Raw genomic sequence first — 19,754 nt, 5'->3', positions numbered from 1 at the left:
GGTCAAAGGACACCTTCAGGTGCCATCCTCAGGAATGCCATCCACTTTTCCTTTGAGACAGGCTCTCATTGGTCTGAATCTTGCCAATGAGGCTGGGCTGGTTGGCCAATGAGCCCTAGGGATGCCCCGTCTCTGCCTCCCCAATGCTGGGATTACAAGTACAGTTACTACACCTGTTTGTTTAAACGTGGTTTCTGGGGGGACTGAACTCAGATCCTCATGGTTTCAAGGTACCTGCCTCCCCCCACATGGAGCATTTATGATCGGCCAAACGGGCAGAGAGAAACCGAGACTTCAACAAGATCGGCCTGGCAGGAAAGTGGCAGAGACCTCCTGGTCACAAAGACTTCCTCTGAAGCATCACATTCTGTTTCCTCACAGGACATCAGCAGGCTGAGGTGGGCAGGATCCCAGAGCTTGCACCTTCTGCTTTCATCCAGGTTGACTCATCTTCTACCATCCTCAAATACCTAATCAGACCTTTGTGGGCTTGTCTCTTGCCTTAACTTTGGCTAATTCCTGCTTCTCTTCTAGTCTTAACTACAAGGTGGCTTTGAGTACTGTCTTAGTCAGGGTTTCTATTGCTGTGATGGAACACCATGACCAAAAGAAAGCTGGGGAGGAAAGGGTTTATTCAGCTCACACTTCCACATTGCTGTTCATAACCAAAGAAGTCAGGACAAGAATGCAAACAGGGCAGGATCCTGGAGGCAGGAGCTGAGGCAGAGGCCATGAAGGGGTGCTGCTTACTGGCTTGCTTGCTCATCACGGCTTGCTCAGCCTGCTTTCTTATAGAACCCAGGACCACCAGCCCAGGCATGGCCCCAACCACACCTGGCATGGCTCTCCCCCATCAATCACTAATTAAGAAAATGCCTTAAGGCCAGATCTTATGAAGGCATTTTCTCAGTTGAGGTTCCCTCCTTTCAGATGACTCAAGCTTGTGTAAAGTTGACATAAGACCAGCCGGCACAGGTCCCACCAGGAGGGAATCTCCGGTACGTGCCTATGCCCTCTGGCTCCCATCTGCACCCAGGATTTTTGTCCAGTGTCATCCCTGATTGGTCAGTAGTTACTTCTCCCAGAATCTTAGCACACAGAGGGTATTGTGAGACTAAGAGTCAATCATTTTTATTTCATTTCTAATTATGGGGGTGTTTACATGCATATAAATGTAGTGTCCATGGAGGCCAGAAAAAGGCATTGGAACCCCTAGAGCTGGAGTCACTGGCAGATGTGAGTCACCTGATGTGTGTGCTGAGGCGGGAACTGAACTTGGGTCCTCTGAAAGAGCCCTAAGCTTAACTTCTGCATCATCTCTTTAGTTCAGGTTATGAATGAATACAAGCATGCAAGAATGTATTCAAACAACACTGAAGCTTAGTTGGCCGATCTGAGTTTTCCAGATTGTTCTGCACTATCATGGAATGAGCAAAATAGCATGGCCTGGAGTCTCAGTGGCCATACAGACTCTTGGGAACACTTACTCAATTAACCATGTTTGAAACCTGGGAACTGCTGGTCTGTAAGTAGGAAGATGAAGCCTATAAAAGAAACTTCCTTCTTTTGTCCTTCCTCCTTCTTCCCCTCTTTTCCTCTCACCTTTCCGTCTCTCCTCTTTTCTCTCCCTTTCTCTTCTCTTTTCCTTCATTTCTCTTGTCCTTCTCTCCTTCTCCCCTTTATTCCTGCCTTGGACAGAGCTTGGCAAAGAGGAATTAACTAAACGAAGGGTAGCTGGGCAGGAAGAGGAGGAGGTAAAAGCCCTTGGTCTCAAAGCCTTTCTCCCCAAGGCGGAAAATACTTCCAAAGCTACTCTGCATCTTCCCAATCTGGTCCCTCTGAGGTTTCCCCTCCACTAACGAAAGGAGTTTCTGCATGCCTGGGTTGAAATAGACCGGAAAATGGGAGCGTGGCAGGTCACTGCCCAATTGCTCTCCTTCTATCCAGGCAAGCAAAAACCTTTAATGGAAGGGTTGGGAGCCACAAGAATGAGCTCCTTCCTAGCTGGCTGGTATTTCCCCTCTCCCTTGGCCTCTCAGAGCTAAGAACCTTAGAGGTGAAGGGTTTTCATCAATTTGACCCCTGACCAGCCTTTGCTAGTCTGTCTATCTTTACAGGCACACTGCTGGATTTGTATATCAACCTTTAGAAAATGGTGGTAATTCAATAACCAGAACCACTTGCTGTGTGCCAGGCACTGTGCTAAGTGCTTTGAAAATATTAATTTAATCTTTATATCCTACCAGGTAGGCACCATAATCATTGCTATTTTACAAAGAAACTCAGAACACACCGAGGTTGGCTACCTTGTCAAGGTCGCAGAATTGCTTGGAGGTAGCCTATGGAGCCCAAGATTTATTTATTTATTTATTTATTTCTCTCTCTCTCTTCTTTCTTCTTTCTTTCTTTCTTTCTTTCCTTCCTCCCTCCTTCCTTCCTTCCTTTCTAAGAGAGAGAGAGAGAGCACAGAAATAATGATGTCACTAATATTTAACTGCGCATGTGAATCTTGCAGGCAAAACTGGAAACTTGCTATTTGTTTGCTTTTTTGAGGAAAAGAATTAATGGCTCTCTGGTCCCTGACAGAAAGGACCTCACAAGTAGTTAGGACAGAGTCCCACAAGAGGTGCCCAGATGGGTGATGGCAAGGGTTGTCCCTGGAGCATCTAAACAGCACATAAGTCAGACTTGAAGATCTGAGGGGCTTCCTGGAGAAGTACCTGGACGATGTTAAGAGTCAGAGACTGTTCCAGGCAGAGGGCATGGCTCAGGCAGAAGGTGTGGCGCAGGCAGAGGGCGTGGCAGAGATCATGGTGTAGGCAGAGGGCAAGGTGCGGGCAGAGGGCAGAGGGCATGGCCCAGGCCGAGAGGCATGGCGCAGGCAGAGGGCGTGGCGCAGGCAGAGGGCGTGGCCAGGGCAGAGGAAGGAGTATGTGGGGAACTGAGAGTAGTTCAACAGGGTTAAGAATCTGAGAAGGAATCCAAGGTGAGGCTGGAGGGAGCTAAGGGGATAGTGGGAGAGAGGCAGACAGGAGATGCAGGGCAGGAGGAGGAGGCTTGTTGCTCAGGAAACCAAGAAACCAAACTGCATGGTCTTTTTCTCAATTAGCAGCAGCCACGGGCTCCCAGCTGGGGGTGTAGGGGGAGTCAAAGCCCTTGGGAGATGAGCTTGTTCTGGGATGAAAACACATCCGTGGAATCCAGCTCTCCCACTTTGCAAGAATAAATTGTCACCTTCCCACTCAATCTGGCTGTGCGCTCCCTGGCCCCGCTCCATCCGCCCACAGATGCAACACTCTGCTCTCTGCTGCCTCCTGCAGATGCACGGCTTTGCTGCAGCAGCCTCCTGTCAAGATCAACCTGGAAACCAGACAAGGAGAGGAGGTGGGGAGGCCCTGAGGCCACCTTCGCCTCCCCGCCCCTTCCCACAATGGGCCCCCAACCCTCCTGGGAGCTAAAGGGAAGTGACTTCCAGACTCCAGCGAGGTGGAGGGCTGGCTGCCTTTATCACCCATCTATTGCCTGCGTGGTCTCAATTCTTGGCAGTCCTTAAAGCAAGCCTTGCTAATTTCATCTTGAGCTCTGCCTGTCCTCTCTGAGACACGATGGCCAGAAACTATTGTTAAGATTGATCCTAGCAGGGGTCATTTACCGGGTGCTTAGCGCTTGATTCCTGAGGCCAGCCGAGGAGTGATATTAGATTTGTACCCACTTTGTAGACAAGGATTGGAGAGGCTGCCACTTGCTATCAGGTTTGTGACTCTCTGAAACTCCCAAGCTCTTTAGTGCTGCTGGAAGACATGGTTCCACGCTCATGGCTCTGTGGCTCATCGGCAGAGTAAGCATAGTTGACCTTCATACCTACAGTCTCTGGTCCATGAGTTTAACAATAGTGGAAAGAAAACGTCTGGGGAGGCACGGCCCTTGGGCTGAACACAGACTTCTGGGTGCTGAGAATCATGCCCGGGCATTTGCATAGGCAAACACTCTACCTAGGTTCCAGCTTCTGGTGTTTGGAGATAGGGTCTCACTCTGTAGCTCAGGCTGGTCTTGGATTTAAGATTCTCTTGTCTAAGAACTCAGGAAATGGGCACTGGTTATATGCGACTTCTGCGTCCTTCTACAGCAGGGACCCCAGTATCTGAGAATTTTGGCATCCACAGGAATGCTGGAACCAATCCCCTGCAGATGGCTGAGGGACCACAGTATGTTAGACATCAAGTTTAACCAAGATTTAATTAAAGACATCAGCATTTACTGGGTTCCTATATGTCCCTAAGTTAAGTGTGTACGCTCATGCTGTTTCCACATGGTATAAGTTGTTATATGCTAAGGAGTATTCCAAAGTATGTGTAGCGTGTCCTTTGACGACAGAGGAGGAGCAAGAATGGCCAGAGCCTCTGAGGCATGCTCCAGGATTGGGTTACTCTAGGAGGAAGGATATTCAGTTGCTTGAGCCTCTGTGCTCCTGTTTAGGAGCTCGGGCTCTGGCACCAGATGGCCCTGATTGGAAACTCCGCTCCCGAGCCTGTTGAATCTGCAAAATGGGCATGGGTGGGACCGGGCAGAGGCTCAGTGGGTAAAGTGCCATCTGTGTAAGCATGAGGACTGGAGTTCATAAGATCTCCAGCACCAAAGGGGGAAAAAAAACAGGCACAGTGACATGCCTCTGTGATCTCATTGTTGGGAGTTAGAGACAGGCAGATCCCTGAAACTCATTAGCCAACTAGCCCTAGCTGAATCAGTGAGTTCCAGGAGCAGCGAGAGACCCTGCCTCAAAAACAAAAATAAAGGGCTGGAGAGATGGCTCAGAGGTTAAGAGCATTGCCTGCTCTTCCAAAGGTTCTGAGTTCAATTCCCAGCAACCACATGGTGGCTCACAACCATCTGTAATGGGGTCTGGTGCCCTCTTCTGGCCTGTGGGCATACACACAGACAGAATATTGTATATATAATAAATAAATATTTAAAAAATAAAAATAAATAAGACACCAAATGTCAATCTCTGATCTCTACGAAACAACATTCAACATGCATGTGTGTGTGTGCACACGAGAGTGTGAGTGTGCATGCACTCGTGTGCACACACACACACAGTGGGCTTGGATGAGTCCTTATTTCTCTGGAAAGATGCCTAGGCAGAGGGAGCACCATAACAGACTTGAAGTATTACCATAGCAGAAGCAGTCTGAGCCCCAGAACCTTCCAGCAGCTAAGAAGACAATGCCATATTTCTGGAGGGTCAGGAGAAAGTTGAATAAGTGGTTTGACTGATTGCTACATCTACACCTTGAGGCTTTGCAGAGGCAGGAGCTGAGTTTAGATAACTTTGCTCTGGATTCAGGAGCTGGGGGAAGGAACCAGCAATGGCTGAAGAATCCTAATAGCACTTACCTTTGTTACTGCTGTTAGGTGCTAGCTCTAAGTACTTCGCTTGCTGGAATCCACAGAAACAATGAAATCAAAGGCAATTTTAGAGGAAAGCCTGGGGGAAGTCTAGTTTGGCTAAATGCCACAGGTATGTTTGAAGGACTTTTTTCCCCCAGGAAATCCAGGACTGATGGGGAGCTGGTCTGTGCATAGATTAGCACGCTTAGGGGACTGATAATGACAAGCAGGAGCTGTAGGAGAATTGATGGGTGCCCTGCGTTGCTTTGTATAGAATAGCTGCGGGTATCCAGAAGAGGAAGGAAATCAAGTTCATCCAACATAAGAGGATTTTGGGGTGCTCATCCACTCTCAAGGTCTGCAAGGAACCAAGGAGACCCTATTAAGTCCTTTCTAGTCACCCAGCAGTGCATGCTCTCAATGTTGTGTGTCAGGCTCTCTAGGTTGATATAATTTTCCCAGCATCCCAGTCTGCTCGGTGGGGAGTCTGGGGAATGCAATTGGTGCTGTATGAGCAGTGATGATCCTGCTCAGCAGTCTGTGGCCTCAGTTTCCCCGCTGTAGATCTGTCAGTTTGCAGCCTCAGTTTCCCTGCTGTAGACCTTGGTCATTCTGCAGTAGGGGGAGGTCAGTTCCCCTGCTGTAATAGGGAAGGGTTGAGTGCAATGGATTTCTAAGTCAGAGGTCTCCAAGATGGCTGGGTTTCATATGATCCTGTATCTATAAAAGAGGGTGGCACATGGGGACAGGTGTGTTGCCTCGGAAGTTCCTGTTTGCCACGATGAAACTCTCCTGCCTTTATCATCATAACACCAGCAACCACAATGACAGGGCTATCAAAAGAAAAAAATGCTGTTTTTTTTTTCAAATGTTCGTCATGCAGTCAGCACCTCATGTGCACTGTAATTCCATTATCATCCCCCCTCTGGTGTGCATGTGCGTGCATGAGGGTGTGTGTGTACGCATGTGTGTGTGGATGTGCATGTGTGCACTCGAGCCTGTGTGTAGTGAGATGTTCATGTGTGGGTGCAGAGTGGATTTGGATGTATAAGTGACTGAAGTTGGGTTTCTACCTCTGTCCCTCTCCGTCTTGTCTTTGGACACGGGGTCTCTCACAGGACTGCAGCTCACTGGTTGAGCTGGGCTGGCTGACCAGCAAGTCCCGGGCATCTTCCTGGCTCTGCCGCCTGGCTCTGTGATTACAGGCACACTGTGGAGCCAGGCTTTTTACCAGGCACTCGAGAGAAAACTCAGCTCCTTATGCTGTACGACAAGCACTTCCAGCCATGGGCTGAGGGACAAGTTTCTGCAGTTTCAGGCCCCAGTCTATGGATTCTGCCATCACAGCCCGAGCTGGCTATATATACACAGAGAGCTTGGGTAGAAGCGAAGCCCCCAGGCTGGGCCAGGTGAGGCAAGGCTACCCACCTCCCTACCAGGGGATTGCCAAACAATAAACAGAAGAGTGGTAAGTGCCATCAGAATTTCAGATAAATAACAAATAATTTTTTGTATAAATTTGCTCATGAAATAACTGAGGTACACTTAGACTAACAAAGGATTCACTGGTACCTATTTACTGGTGTTTTTTGTTTGTGGGCTTGTTTTCAAGACAGGGTCTTTCTATGCAGCCTTGGCTGGCCTGGCACTCGCTCTGTAGAACAGGCTAGCCTTAAACTTACAGAGCTCCACCTCTCTCTGCCTTCTGCATGCTGGGATTAAAGGTGTGTGCCACCACCACCTGAGTTATTTACTGGCATTTGAACTGGTAACTCTGAGCAACCCACAAGGCCACAGCCCAGTAACTGGCCTTATGACAATCTCCATCTGTAGAGTCCTTTTAAACGGAAATGAAAAGAACTGGTCTCCACCACAGGTTTTCTGAAAGATTACATAAACCCATAACAAAAAGTATTTAGAACTATGCTGATGTATAGTAGGGGATTTGTGAGTCTTGCCTCACAAATGTGCTGTTTGTGTCTACACACACAGACACACATATGCACATATGTGTATTTAGGAGAGCAACACACATGTACCGCAGGCTAGCCTGTCACTTCATCTGTAATCCATCGTACTTTGAACTCTCTAGTCTCTTAACTCAGCCTCCCAAATGCTGGGTTTACAGACGTGGACCACTGCTCCTGGCATTAGTGGAACTTTTAAACAATGCTTGAAAAGCACTTGGTGGAGGTTTCAGATAAGAGCCTCAGGCACATGGGCACAAGGAGATGCAAGATGACCCCCCAACCCGAGAGCAGTTCCCTGGCCTTAGCGTTCCAGCCTACCCTTTGCAATATGGAAGAATTCAAACTCACTGGCTGTCCCTTGTCCCCACATTGGCATATAGGGAGGTCATGTGCCTGAGGTTGATAAGCCTTAGTTCCTGGGGACATCCCACAAAGTCCAGAGAGACAGATATCGCTGGAGTCAGGCTGCCAGGGAGACCAGGAGAGGGACAACTGTATCTGTCCTGCACGTCTGTTTCCAGTGCATGTGTATCTGAAAGTTCTCTGGGAATGGTTGGCATTGCCACGGCTGGAGTGGGAGGAGGGTCCCAGAAATCAGATTTTGAACAAAAATACCATTTTCCTTTTCCCCATGGTGCCACGTACTGTGCTAAATACTTTCTCCACAAGCCGGGAGAAAGCGGTCATCTTACAACCCACCCCCACCATTCTGGAGCAGGAAGCAGGAGGATCGAGATTTCAAGACCAACCTAGGACAGTAGCAAGATCCTGTCTCAAAAATAAATGACTGAATAACAAAAGTTTAAAGGGAGAGAGAAGAGGGGGGGAGGGAAGGAGAGAGAGAGGGAGGGATGGAGGAAGGGAGAGAGAGAGGGAGGGAGGGAGAGAGAGAGGGAGAGAGGGAGAGAGGGAGTCAGTCTCCCAGGTTACACAGCGTGTAAACTGCAAAGCTGCGATTTAAACTTTTAAGGGACTTGGGATGCTCCCTCGTAGCCCCCCAGCACCCCACCCCCTCTCAGTATTCCTGTAGCACAGGCAAGCTGGCCTCACTATTGGGTCCTCAAGTCTGGAAGTGACCTCCCGCAACCTGCCTTGCCCCTGGCCCCTGTGCTCATCTGAGTGGATACTGATGTCGGTGTGTGGAAAGCCCCGTGCAGACAGGAGGGCCAGGATGGCCACAGTACCTGAGGGCTCTTCTAGATTTAGGCAAAGCCTCCAGCAGGTTTGGCCCACAGTGGCATAGACCCCAGCCCCTCCCCCTCCTGACTCTCCCTCCACTCCTCTGCACCACTGAGCACAATGCCCAATGACATCTAAGAACAAAGCAGAGCTCTAGCCCCCTGGGAGCCCCTGAGCCTCCTGGGTTCCCAGCTCTGAGTCACACCACCTTGTTTCTGAGCCTCAGTTTCTGCCTCTGTCAGACGGGATCATGAAGTAGCCTGTGTTCCAGCTTGTCCACCAATCACCTCTGTCCTCTTGGGTGAAAAACCTCACAAAAGCTGAAAATACAAGGTGAGGTTGATTAGGTTGATTACACCCCAGCCATGGAACTGATCTGCGTGGTCCACATAATGTCTTAAAATTAACATAAAAACAGGGCTGGTTCAGGACATGTCGCCAAGCCTGATGACCCGAGACTTGCATGGACGCACGCGATGGAAGGGAGATCTGACTCCTGCAAGTTTTCCTGACTTCCAGCACACACACACACCCCACACACCACACATTGATGTCAGAATATAAAAATCAGGAGGCTTTTGGCTGAGGGACAATTTCTGTCTCCTGCTGCAAATCTGAAAACTGGATGAGACTCGGTCCCCATTTCTGCAGCAGAATCTCTACCCAGAGGTGAGGACGGCACCCACATCAGGAGGACTTTACGAACCCAGGTTTACCAAGGTCTTGTCCACTAGTCTGATATTGAGGCCACCAAGGTTTCTCCAGCGGCTTGTAGGGTTAAAGGAGGCATCCGTGGAAGGGTTATACAATGAGTGATAAATGTCACAGTGGTCATCCTTGGAGCCCAGCTCTGCTGTGTGGTTTGTTCATTCTTCAAAGTCTTAAAGCCCTCTGGTGTTTCTATCAGGATTTCACTGCATGTAGGAGGGTTTCTATTCCTTTCATTATACATATGTATGTTCATGTGGCCTGGGCAGGTGGGAGCCTGAGGCTGGTGTCAAATGTCTCCTTTAATGACGCTTCCCTGACTTTACTTTTAGAGACAGGGTCTCTCTCTGAACCAGGAGTTTGTCGAGGCTGTTAGACTGGCTGGCCAATGAGCTTTAAGAATTCTTCTTTCTTCGACTCTGGGATTACTGGTATGTGTGATTGAACATCTTTTTACATGGGTGTGGAGATTTAAATTCAAGTACTTTACCAACAGAGTCAAGTCCCCAGCCCCAGAACCCCTCTTTGTGAAAACAATAATTGTTCTCACTTCTAACCTGTGTGTTCTCAGGCAGATCACTTTTCCTTCCATCTCATTAATAATAAATGGTATGTATCTCCAAGAGATTAAATGAAATTCATTCCTTTGCTTACACTATTTTTTAATCTTGGAGTTTTTATAGTCCTGGCCTGAAATTCATGATCCTTCTCTGTCAGGCTCCCCAGAGCAGGGATGACAGGTACGTGCCACCACAGCCAGGTGTTTATTCTGTTTAGCATGGATGCTGGCCTGGAGAAGATGCTGCTATTATTGAGCTGGATTTCATGAGAGACTTACCCTGGCACCAGCTGCACCCTCTCCATTTTGTATGCCCCTTATCCTCCCCCAAAGTGCGCTGCAGGATTCTCTGACACTTCACGTAACTGGCATTCGTGAGTAAGATGGGAATATGTCAACTTGGTTTCCTAGTCACTCCTTTTCCCTCTGGAACCCCCACTGCTAAGCTTGTGAGGAACAACTTAGCTCTCACCCACACAGCATGCTTTGCCCCACTGGAATGAGCACTGAAGTCTGCCAAGGCATGACTCAGCACTCAGGCTCAACTCAGGCCCAACTCCAGCGTACAGCAAGTCTGGGGTATACCAGTTGTCTCACGACCATTGTATTAGGGTAACTGCCAAAGCATGCATATTTATTCAGAACTAGTGAACATTTAGTGCATGCTTATAAGAGTGCTGACATTACTGTGAATATAAATGTTAGTGTGGACCGGGCAGTGGTGGGGCAGGCCTTTAATCCCAGCACTTGGGAGGCAGGGGTAGGTGGGTCTTTATGAGTTCAAGGCCAGCCTGCTTTACTGTGCAGGACAGTTCTAGGACAGGCTCCAAAGCTACAGAGAAACCTAATCTCAAACAACAACAACAACAAAAAATGTTAATGTGTGAATATCAGTCTGCATCATTGACTTGACTGGATTTGGAACCACTTAGAAGACACATTTCTGAGTGTGTCTGTGCGTTTCCAGAGAAATTTACCTGAACAAAAATGACCCATCCTGAATGTCGGTATGCTATTTGATGGACTGGAATCCCAGACTGAAAAGAAGAGAAGAGGAGGAAGCCAGAATGGAGTCAGTTTTATGTCTCTTTGCTTCCTGTATGTGGATTTGATATGACCGGTTGTCCTACCTACCTTCTCTCCCAGCTGGTGCTGTTCTCTCCCCGATGTGTTCCTTGGTATCATGGACTATACCCTCAAAACTGTGAGCCCAAACAAACCTTTCCTTGATTGAGTGTCTGTGTCGGGTATTTTGTCACAGCAATGGGCAAAGGTAACTACCATGACTTGCTATACTAGTCTCTCTGCTCTAAACACCCCTAACCTGACATTAGTGAAGGGACATAAAAAGATAAAGTAGACATTTTCCCTTCAGTGCTGCTATCCGTGAGTAGAAACAGAGAGGCCTCTGCTGTTCTGTTATTTGGGGATACCAGGAACCCAAACACATCTCCCTCAATCCATATTTGATGCTAAAGCAAAATACTTGACACTGGATAATTTACAATGAAAAGAGATGCTTTGCTTTCAGTTTCAAGGTTGTAAAATTCAACATTGACGTATCTGCATCTTCTTGCTGCAGCATCACAGGTGGAAGGGAGGAAGAGAAGGAAAGGGAGGTGAGAAAGAAGGGGGCAGAAGAGGAGACAAACTCCTGAGATATACACCTTAATCTACACTTTGTGAGACCAAAACATGTCACAATGATAAAATTCAACATGAATTTTGGTGGGGACAAACATTCCAATCATAGCAATGTCCTTCTGAGTATGAATTTCTAGATGGGAGCTGGCGAATAGCCCAAAAGAAGTCTCTGGAAATTCTTGTGGAAGAAGGATGGCTGGTAGGTAGCTAGCTTATAGATGACAGATAGATAGATAGATAGATAGATGATAGAGGATGACAGATTGGTGACAGATAGATAGATAACTTATAGATGATAGAGATATAGATAGATAGGTAGATAGATAGGTAGATAGATAGATAGATAATAGAAAATTTTAGACAGATAGACTTTGCTGAATCTGCTCCTATAGCCATCTGTCCTGTAATGGGGTGACTGAGTGTTGTTGTCCATCAGTCCTGTCCCCTTTCTGAATGTGTTCATTGCTCAATTGCAGGTGTGGCCTGTGGAAGTGTATCAGAATTGCAGAGTTTCAGGCCATGCCAGGAGCTACTAAGTCAGAAATTGCTCTTAGTTTGCTGTTTCCCAGTGGCTTGTGTGCTCACTAAAGCTTACAGAATAGTGCTCTAGACAGGGCTACAGAACTTTTCTGTAGAGAAAGTACATTTTTAGACTTTGTAGGCTTTGCTAAACACTGTTCAGCTCTAACAGAAAGCCAGGAATAGGACTGAACATGTTTTAATAAAGCTTTATTTATAAAGACAGGCAATGGGTTAGGCCAACTTCTGATTTAAGTCTCAAGTTTACAGACAAAAAAAGTGAATGCTTTTTTTTCACAAGTATTATGTTTGCCGTCAATTGGAGATTGTAAAGATCTTTTTGTAGTACTCTGTGTGTATGTATGCATGTATGTATGTATTTTATAGTTTCTTAAAGGGGCATTTACTGAATGATAGCCTGTCTTCCCTCTTCTACATCTGTGTTTATTGGAGGCTGAACAAGTCAGTTAAGATCTGTCTAAAACAACTACCATTTATCATCCACCTATCTATCTATCCATCTATCTACCTATTTACTATATGTCTCTCTCATTTTTTTTTAGCTTTTAAAATGTTATTTATGAGGCTGGATAGATGATTCAGAGGTTAAGAGCATTTGATATGAAATCATGAGGAGGAGAATTTGGACCCCAGCACCCAGGTAACATGCTGGACATCTTGAATATTCTGGTAACTGCAGCTTCAAGGGAGTCAGTGACAGAAAATTTTATGGGGCTTCCTGGTTTCCAGTTTGACCAAGGAAACAGGAGCTTCAGTTTCAGGAGACCCTATCTCAAAGGGATAGGTGGAGAGAGTTATGGAGGATGACACCTGGTGTCCTCTTTCTGTCTCTGTTCATAGAGATATATGCACACACATGTATACACAGTCAAACAGACATTTAAAAAGATTGCTTATTTAATAGTTAACATTTTCTGTCCCGAACCATTATAAAAGAGGAGTCGATGCTAATACATTTTTGTGAACTACAAGATAGATGTTTTCATGCTCTCGACTTGCTGCTGAGTGATTAGATACCAATTAGTACATCTTTCTAAGCCTCAGCTTTCTTGACTACAAAATGTGAGCAAGCTGATACTTCTCAAACAAGTGCTTAGGAAATTATTGGCACGTGAAAAGTACCCACAATCTGGAACCTTAAATAATCCTGGATAAGATGACCTAAAGTTGGGAATGAAAGGAGCTGGTGTGGTCTGGATATGGCTTGAATGTCCCACAAAGGTCCCTATGATGAATCAGAGTGGCAGTATTGGGAAGTGCTTGAGCTTTAAGAGGTTGGTCCTAATAGGAGGACACTGGGGACATCATCCTTGGATGAGGTTAAGGCCATTCATATGTGAACTCATAAGAATTATGAGATCAGCAAGCCAGCACCTGCCCTCTGCCTCTGCTTTCAGGTTACAATACTCTCACCAAGGTGTGCTTCCATCCACTGCCCTTGAAAGATGTCAAAACCATGACCCAATTTGGTCTTTCATACTTTCCCTGCCTTAGGTACTTTGTTCCAGTGATAAAACACTAACACACTCTCTGAAGGTTTGAACCTTGAAAGCATTGCATTCCAACATTTTCTTCTAGGTGTAAACTACCAGCCCCTCTGGAGTCATTTCTACTTGGAATGTCTGGACATAATTGCAGATGGAAGTTTCTGTCCCACCTGGTCCCACAGTCATTCAGTCCCAAATAAACACACAGAGGTTTATATTAGTTATAAACTGGTTGGCCTATTGTTCAGGCTTATTACTAACTACCTCTTACAACTTAAACTAACCTATAATTCTTATCTATGTTTAGCCATGTAGCTTGGTACCTTTTCTCAGTAAGGCATCTCATCTTGCTTCCTCTGTGTCTGGCTGGTGACTGTGTCTCTGCCTTTCCTTTTCCCTGAATTCTCTTAGTCTGATCATTCCACCTATACTTCTTGCCTGGCTACTGGCCAATCAGCGTTTTATTAAACTAATACGAGTGACAAATCTTTGCAGTGTACAAGAGAGCATTATCCCACAATATTCCTAATGAAGGGCAGTTATCTCACTGGACGTGGACAACAGGATACCCAGAAAGCAAAGGGACACTTCTTTCTTGCAGTTCTTGGTTTGTTAGGAGAAAAATGCCAGTGCCTCAAATGGAAGGCTGGTCTTGGTGTCTTAGATGGGACTATTCTTTCAGTACAGGCAGGGCAGAGGTCAGTAGTTTGTGCCAAGTCTGGGGGTGCAGTTGAAATCCCAAGATATTCTGGAGTTGATCTGAGCTCAGAGCTGCATCTGATGAGGAAGAAGGGAATGCCTTCTCTTCCAAGGGATGAGGATACTCCAGGGCCCTGGGAAAGTGTAAGCATCTTTAAAACTCCCTGCTGCTGCTCCCCACCCTCCTTTATTCCTTTAACTTGGGTCCCCACACCACACTGAGTGGTGAAGTGGTCCAGGCATCTCTTTCCCACCTCCTACCTGAGGAGGAGGAGGTTGCTAATTAAAACAATGGGTAGTCCAAAGCAGGGCACCTTGGGCTTCGGTTTCTATAGAAACTCGGTCCTCCTTTCACCTTTCAACACATTTCTCTGTCTCCTGACAGACTCTATTCCTGGAGATGTGGATGGCTCTGATCTGAGCTGCCAATGTTCCTTCTCGTGCCCAGCAAAAGCTGTCTGATGCACGCCAGGTAATAATAGCCACTGAGTGCTGTGCCAAGACTCAAGTGAGAACTTTGCCGATTCCAGCATGTCCTTACATCTATCCCTTGGGGTTGTCACTGATTGTCAGACAAAACAGATCAGTGGGGCAGCTGGCCCATACCTACTCTGGATTACAGATGTCTGAGGGGGGCTGGTTCAAAGACACCCAGAGATACTGCAAACAACAGATACTCAAGTGTCTCCCATAAAGTGGTGCAGTGTTTACATAGAACTAACCTAACTTTAACCCTACCATGTTACATAGGGCATGCCCTTTGAAGACTGCATCATCTTCAACTGCTTACGATACCTGGTGCTCTGGCCATGCTACCATTACAGTTGTTGCATAGCATCATATGGGGAATGATAATGAGAAAAGAAATATGTGTGCATCTAATACAGATTGTGGTGCTTTGAATCAGAATGACCTCCATAGGCTCATATATTTGAAAGCTTAGTCACCAGGCAGTTGGTGCTGTTTGAAAGGATTAGAAGGATTAGGAGGTGTGGCCTTGGTGGAGGAAGTGTGTCTCCGCGGGTGGGCTTTGAAGCTTCAAAAGCCTTTGCCAAGCCCAGAAGCTCTCTCTTTACCTAAGGATCAGGATATAGTTCTCAGCTACTGCTCCTTGCTGCCATGCTTCCTGCCATGATAATGGGCTAAACCTCTGAGATGTAAGCAAATCCTCAATTACATCCTTTCTTTTATGATAGTTGCCTTGACTGTGATGTCACTTCACAGCAATAGAATGGTGACTAAGACACAGATGTAAATTGAGAAGAATATTATACTTAATTACTTACTTTGCGCATTGGAGTGCAGGTGCATGTGTGATACCACACTCATGTGGAAGCTGGGCAGCTTCTGGGGAGTTGGTTCCCTCCCTCTACCTTGTTTTCTGAGGCAGGGTCTCTCTTGTTTCTGCCACTGTACTTTGTACTCCAGGCTAGATGGCCTGGGAGCTCCCAGAAGATTATCTTTAGAGTCTTGGAATTGTAGAATTATAGATGGGTACCACCACATCTAGTTCTTTCATTCTTGTTCTTCTTGTTCTTTGTTCCCCCTCCCCCTCTTCTTCTTCTTCTTCTTCTTCTTTTTCCTTTTGAGACAGGGTTTCTCTGTAGCTTTGGAACCTGTCCTGGTACTAGCTCTTATAGACCAGGCTGGCCTCGAACTCACAAAGATTTGCCTATCTCTGCTTCCCAAGTGCTGAGATTAAGAGTGTGTGCCACCACCACCTGGCCACATCTGGTTCAAACCTGGGCCATCATCAGTCTTATCTGGTAAGTGCCCCTTGGCTGGCCTTCCAGCATCACCAGTGATTCATTCAACTTTGACAACAGCGTTGTCATCACTGTAGGGTCCTGTGGGGAGGTTCCTGGTACTTCATACTTTTAGTCCCCTTGCCTTTATCTCCTGTCTGCAGTCCAGCTGAGCTCCTCAGAGGCTACAGTGTGTCAGGCTGTGCATGTGCACAGCTCACCCCATCAAGCTCACGTGTGCCTCTCACTGCCCAGGAGTTTCTCTGCTGCTAGAGGAGCTTACCCTACCAGCACAGCACAGTCCCAGAGTATCAAACACTAAACACTCTCAGGAACAAGCCAAGGGAGAAGGCTCAGTACTTAAGTCTGCCACAATAATGATTCTGAGCTCCTGGTGTCCCTACTGTTAATGCAGGCAGCCTTTATCTGCCCTTTATCCTTCTTCAACTTCTGTTTCTTGGATTGTTTGCCCAGTAAGCCATTTACTTCCAAGTTGCCTCTGTGAATCTGCTATTGAGGGACTAACTAAGCCAGCAGGAAGACAGAAGCTTGGAGGAGTTGCCTGGTTTCTGACTGTGGGCCCAGGATTTGGGCTATGGTTTCTTTGGTTCTAGAGCCCACAAGCCTGATCTTTGTCTATTGTATCTCTGGCTGATATGCCCGTTATCCACTTGTCTCTCATGCTTGTCTTTTTTGCTTTTGTTCTCTTCTGTTCAGCCCCAGGAAGGAAAGTGTTTTGTAGAAAAGGAAAACATCATCATCTCTACTTTTCTCTCCTGAGAACTCCGCCAACCCAGTCTTCCTGCCACAGTCCTGTGGCAGGAATAGTGACACCAACAACACCTGTCACAGATTCCACCATCCCTGTAGTAGCGTTTAGTTGTCAACTTGACAGAATCTAGAATCACCCAGAAGATGGCCTTTTGGGCACACCTGTGGGGTATGATCTTGATTACACTGATGTGGGAAATCCTTCTTAAATGTGGCCTGGACCATTCCCTGGGTAGGACATCTTGCACTGTGTAGAGAGTGAGCTGAGCATTGGCGTGTGTGCATTGCCCTCAGCTTTTTACCTGTGGATGTGATTGATGTAATTAACCCCTTCAAGCTCCCGCTGCCTTCACATCTCCATCACAGCTGTTCCTTAACTACATGACAGAAAACCCCAAAACAAAACAAAAAACCAACTCTTCTCCCTTACATTGTTTTTATCAGGGTGTTTCATCACAGAAACAGAAGAGAAACAGACAAATACTTTTTGTGGCCAAGAGATACAAGATTTGTGTTTGTGTGTATGTGTGTGTGTAGTATTTACCTAGGCCAAGCCTAAGCAGGGCATGGCTGATGAAAAGCTAAGCCATGACTCTGGTCTGGAATAAATGGACAGTTCTATGGAGAATACCTGACTATAGTATTCTGGCTAAATCAGGCTCACAGTGCACACACTCCATATTGCTGTGTGGCATTATGAGCAACACTTGATGTTCAGAGTGTTGTTTCCACATCTAAAAGGCAGAGGGATCGTAACAGATCCTATTTCAAAAGGTTGCTGTGAGGACCAAATAGCACCTGGATTTATCACGGTGTGCAGCAGGCAGTAAGTAGTAGTTTTTAGTACCATAATTGGATACCAACAGAAGTTTCCTGCAGTTGGGAGGCCAGAAGGAGATGTTAGTTCACCCTTGTGACATCAGGAAGTCAAAACTTAAGATAGGTATATAGAATACAAGTTGTTGCCTGGCATGTACAGGGTCATGGGTTTAATACAGAGGGTGAGTAAGGGACTATTGGTAGTCACCAAGATGTTTATTAAGCAGGGGGGAGGCTATCCAAGAGATGAAGTGAGAAATAAAGCCAGACGGAGCTCACCCGAGCCCCCACAGCCAGCTATGTCTAAAGCTGTCACTTCTGTCACTGACAACCGAAGGCGTCTAACATAAACACCATTTCCTTTTCAGGTGGCTTCGCCTTTTGGTCCTCTAATTGGTACGTTTGTTTCATTCATTCTTCTTCCCTGGACCACACCCCGTACCAATGAGGTTCAATATGGCCTTGTGCAGTCTGACTGCCCCACTGTGTGGGCTGTGTTTTCCAAAGATGGCTGCACTGCACACCACACACCCTAAAAGCTTTCTATACACTCTAACCACTTCTTCTTTATTGATATTCCCCCGTGTTCCCCCCCTTAAGCAGAGCATGTTTGCGATTATTCGAACCAAGGCACAATGGTCAGCCTGGGTTGTCGGCTGCTTGAGATCTATAGTCTCCCTGGATAGGGCATGTCAAGGATAGATTACCTTGATTAGGTTCACTGAGGAGAGAAGTTATGCTCACAGGGAGTGGCACCATCCCCTGGGCTTGGGTCCCAGACTGCATGGAGAAAGCTAGCAGGGCAGTAGCGTGCATTCATGCTCTCTGCTCCCCGACTGTTGGAGCAATGTGGGAAGCACATGATATAGAAGTTCCTAAAAAAAAGCATGGGAGGGGGGTCCGAAATGGAAACTGTGCTTTTTGTTTTTGCTTTTTTGAGATGGGGTTTTCCTGCGTAGTCTTACCTGTCCTGGAACTTGCTCTTTTAGAACAGGTTGGCCTTGAACTCAGAGATCTGCCTGCCTTTGTTTCCTGAGTGTTGTACACCACCACCACCCAGCAAACATGTCCTTCTCATGCCCTGTCCTCAGAAGTCATAGAAAATCATTTCTGCCGTTCTCCCTCTGTAATGTTATTTTTCCCATTGTTGTGTTAAAATACTCTGACAAGTGTCTTAGGGGAGGAACTACTTATTTTATCTCACGGTTTCAGAGGATCCTATCTCTGATGACTTGGCTCGGCACTTGGGTAAAATGCTACAGTGGCAGAAGTGTGTGGTGCCATTAGCTTGGGATCAAGCATCCAGCACATTGGAAGCATTTCATATTCAAACTATCGCATCCGCTACCATGCTGTGAAGAAGCCCAAGCTAGCCCCTCATGGAGGCAACCTGTGTCAAGGCCTCCAAGGAGGGGAACAAGTCCTCAACTGATTCCCCTCTGTATGCTATGAATATATTTTATTGCCATTGGTTAATAAAAAATCTGCTTTCAGCCAATGGCTTAATAGAATATAGCCAAGCTGAAAAAGATATAGTGAGCAGGCAGAGTCAGAGGGACGCCTTGTAGCCACCAGAGGAGAAAGACGCCTGCACGCTGGTACCATGAAACCATGATCCTTATGGCAAAATATAAAATAACAGAAATGTGTTATTTAAGATATAAGAGCTAGCTATCAATATACTTAAGCTGATTGGCTAAGCAGTGATGTAATTAATACAGTTTCTATGTGAAATGAACGAGTAGTCTCCAACTACACTCAGCTGTCAGCCAGCACCAAGCACCAATCACAGGAAGAGGGTTCCATGCCCTAGCCCTTAAGTATTCCAGCTTAGGTCCTAGGTACAGTGAGCCGAGCTAAGCCATCTCTGCTGGATCCGAGCTAGAATTTTTTTTTTTGTTTTGTTTCTGTTTTTGTTTTTTTCGAGACAGGGTTTCTCTGTGGTTTTGGAGCCTCTCCTGGAACTAGCTCTTGTAGACCAGGCTGGTCTCGAACTCACAGAGATCCGCCTGCCTCTGCCTCCCAAGTGCTAGGATTAAAGGCATGCGCTACCACCATCCGGCTCCGAGCTAGAATTTTACCAAATAAAAATCTGTTACCAAAATAGACATCGCTGCTTTGAGTAGTTGGGAGTGTGTGTGTGTGACGTAGGTGTTTCTGTGTGTACGTTAGTATGTAGGTATATGGAGGTCAAAGGTCAACAGTGAATATCGTACTTATCACTTCTATATTATATTTTGAAATA

Source organism: Microtus oregoni, unplaced genomic scaffold (genome assembly GCF_018167655.1).
Source record: "Microtus oregoni isolate MIOR12 unplaced genomic scaffold, Mior012 000016F_ref0000370, whole genome shotgun sequence".
NCBI lineage: Eukaryota > Metazoa > Chordata > Mammalia > Rodentia > Cricetidae > Microtus > Microtus oregoni.
The sequence above is the reverse complement of the archived record's forward strand: the minus strand, read 5'-3'. Positions refer to the sequence as shown.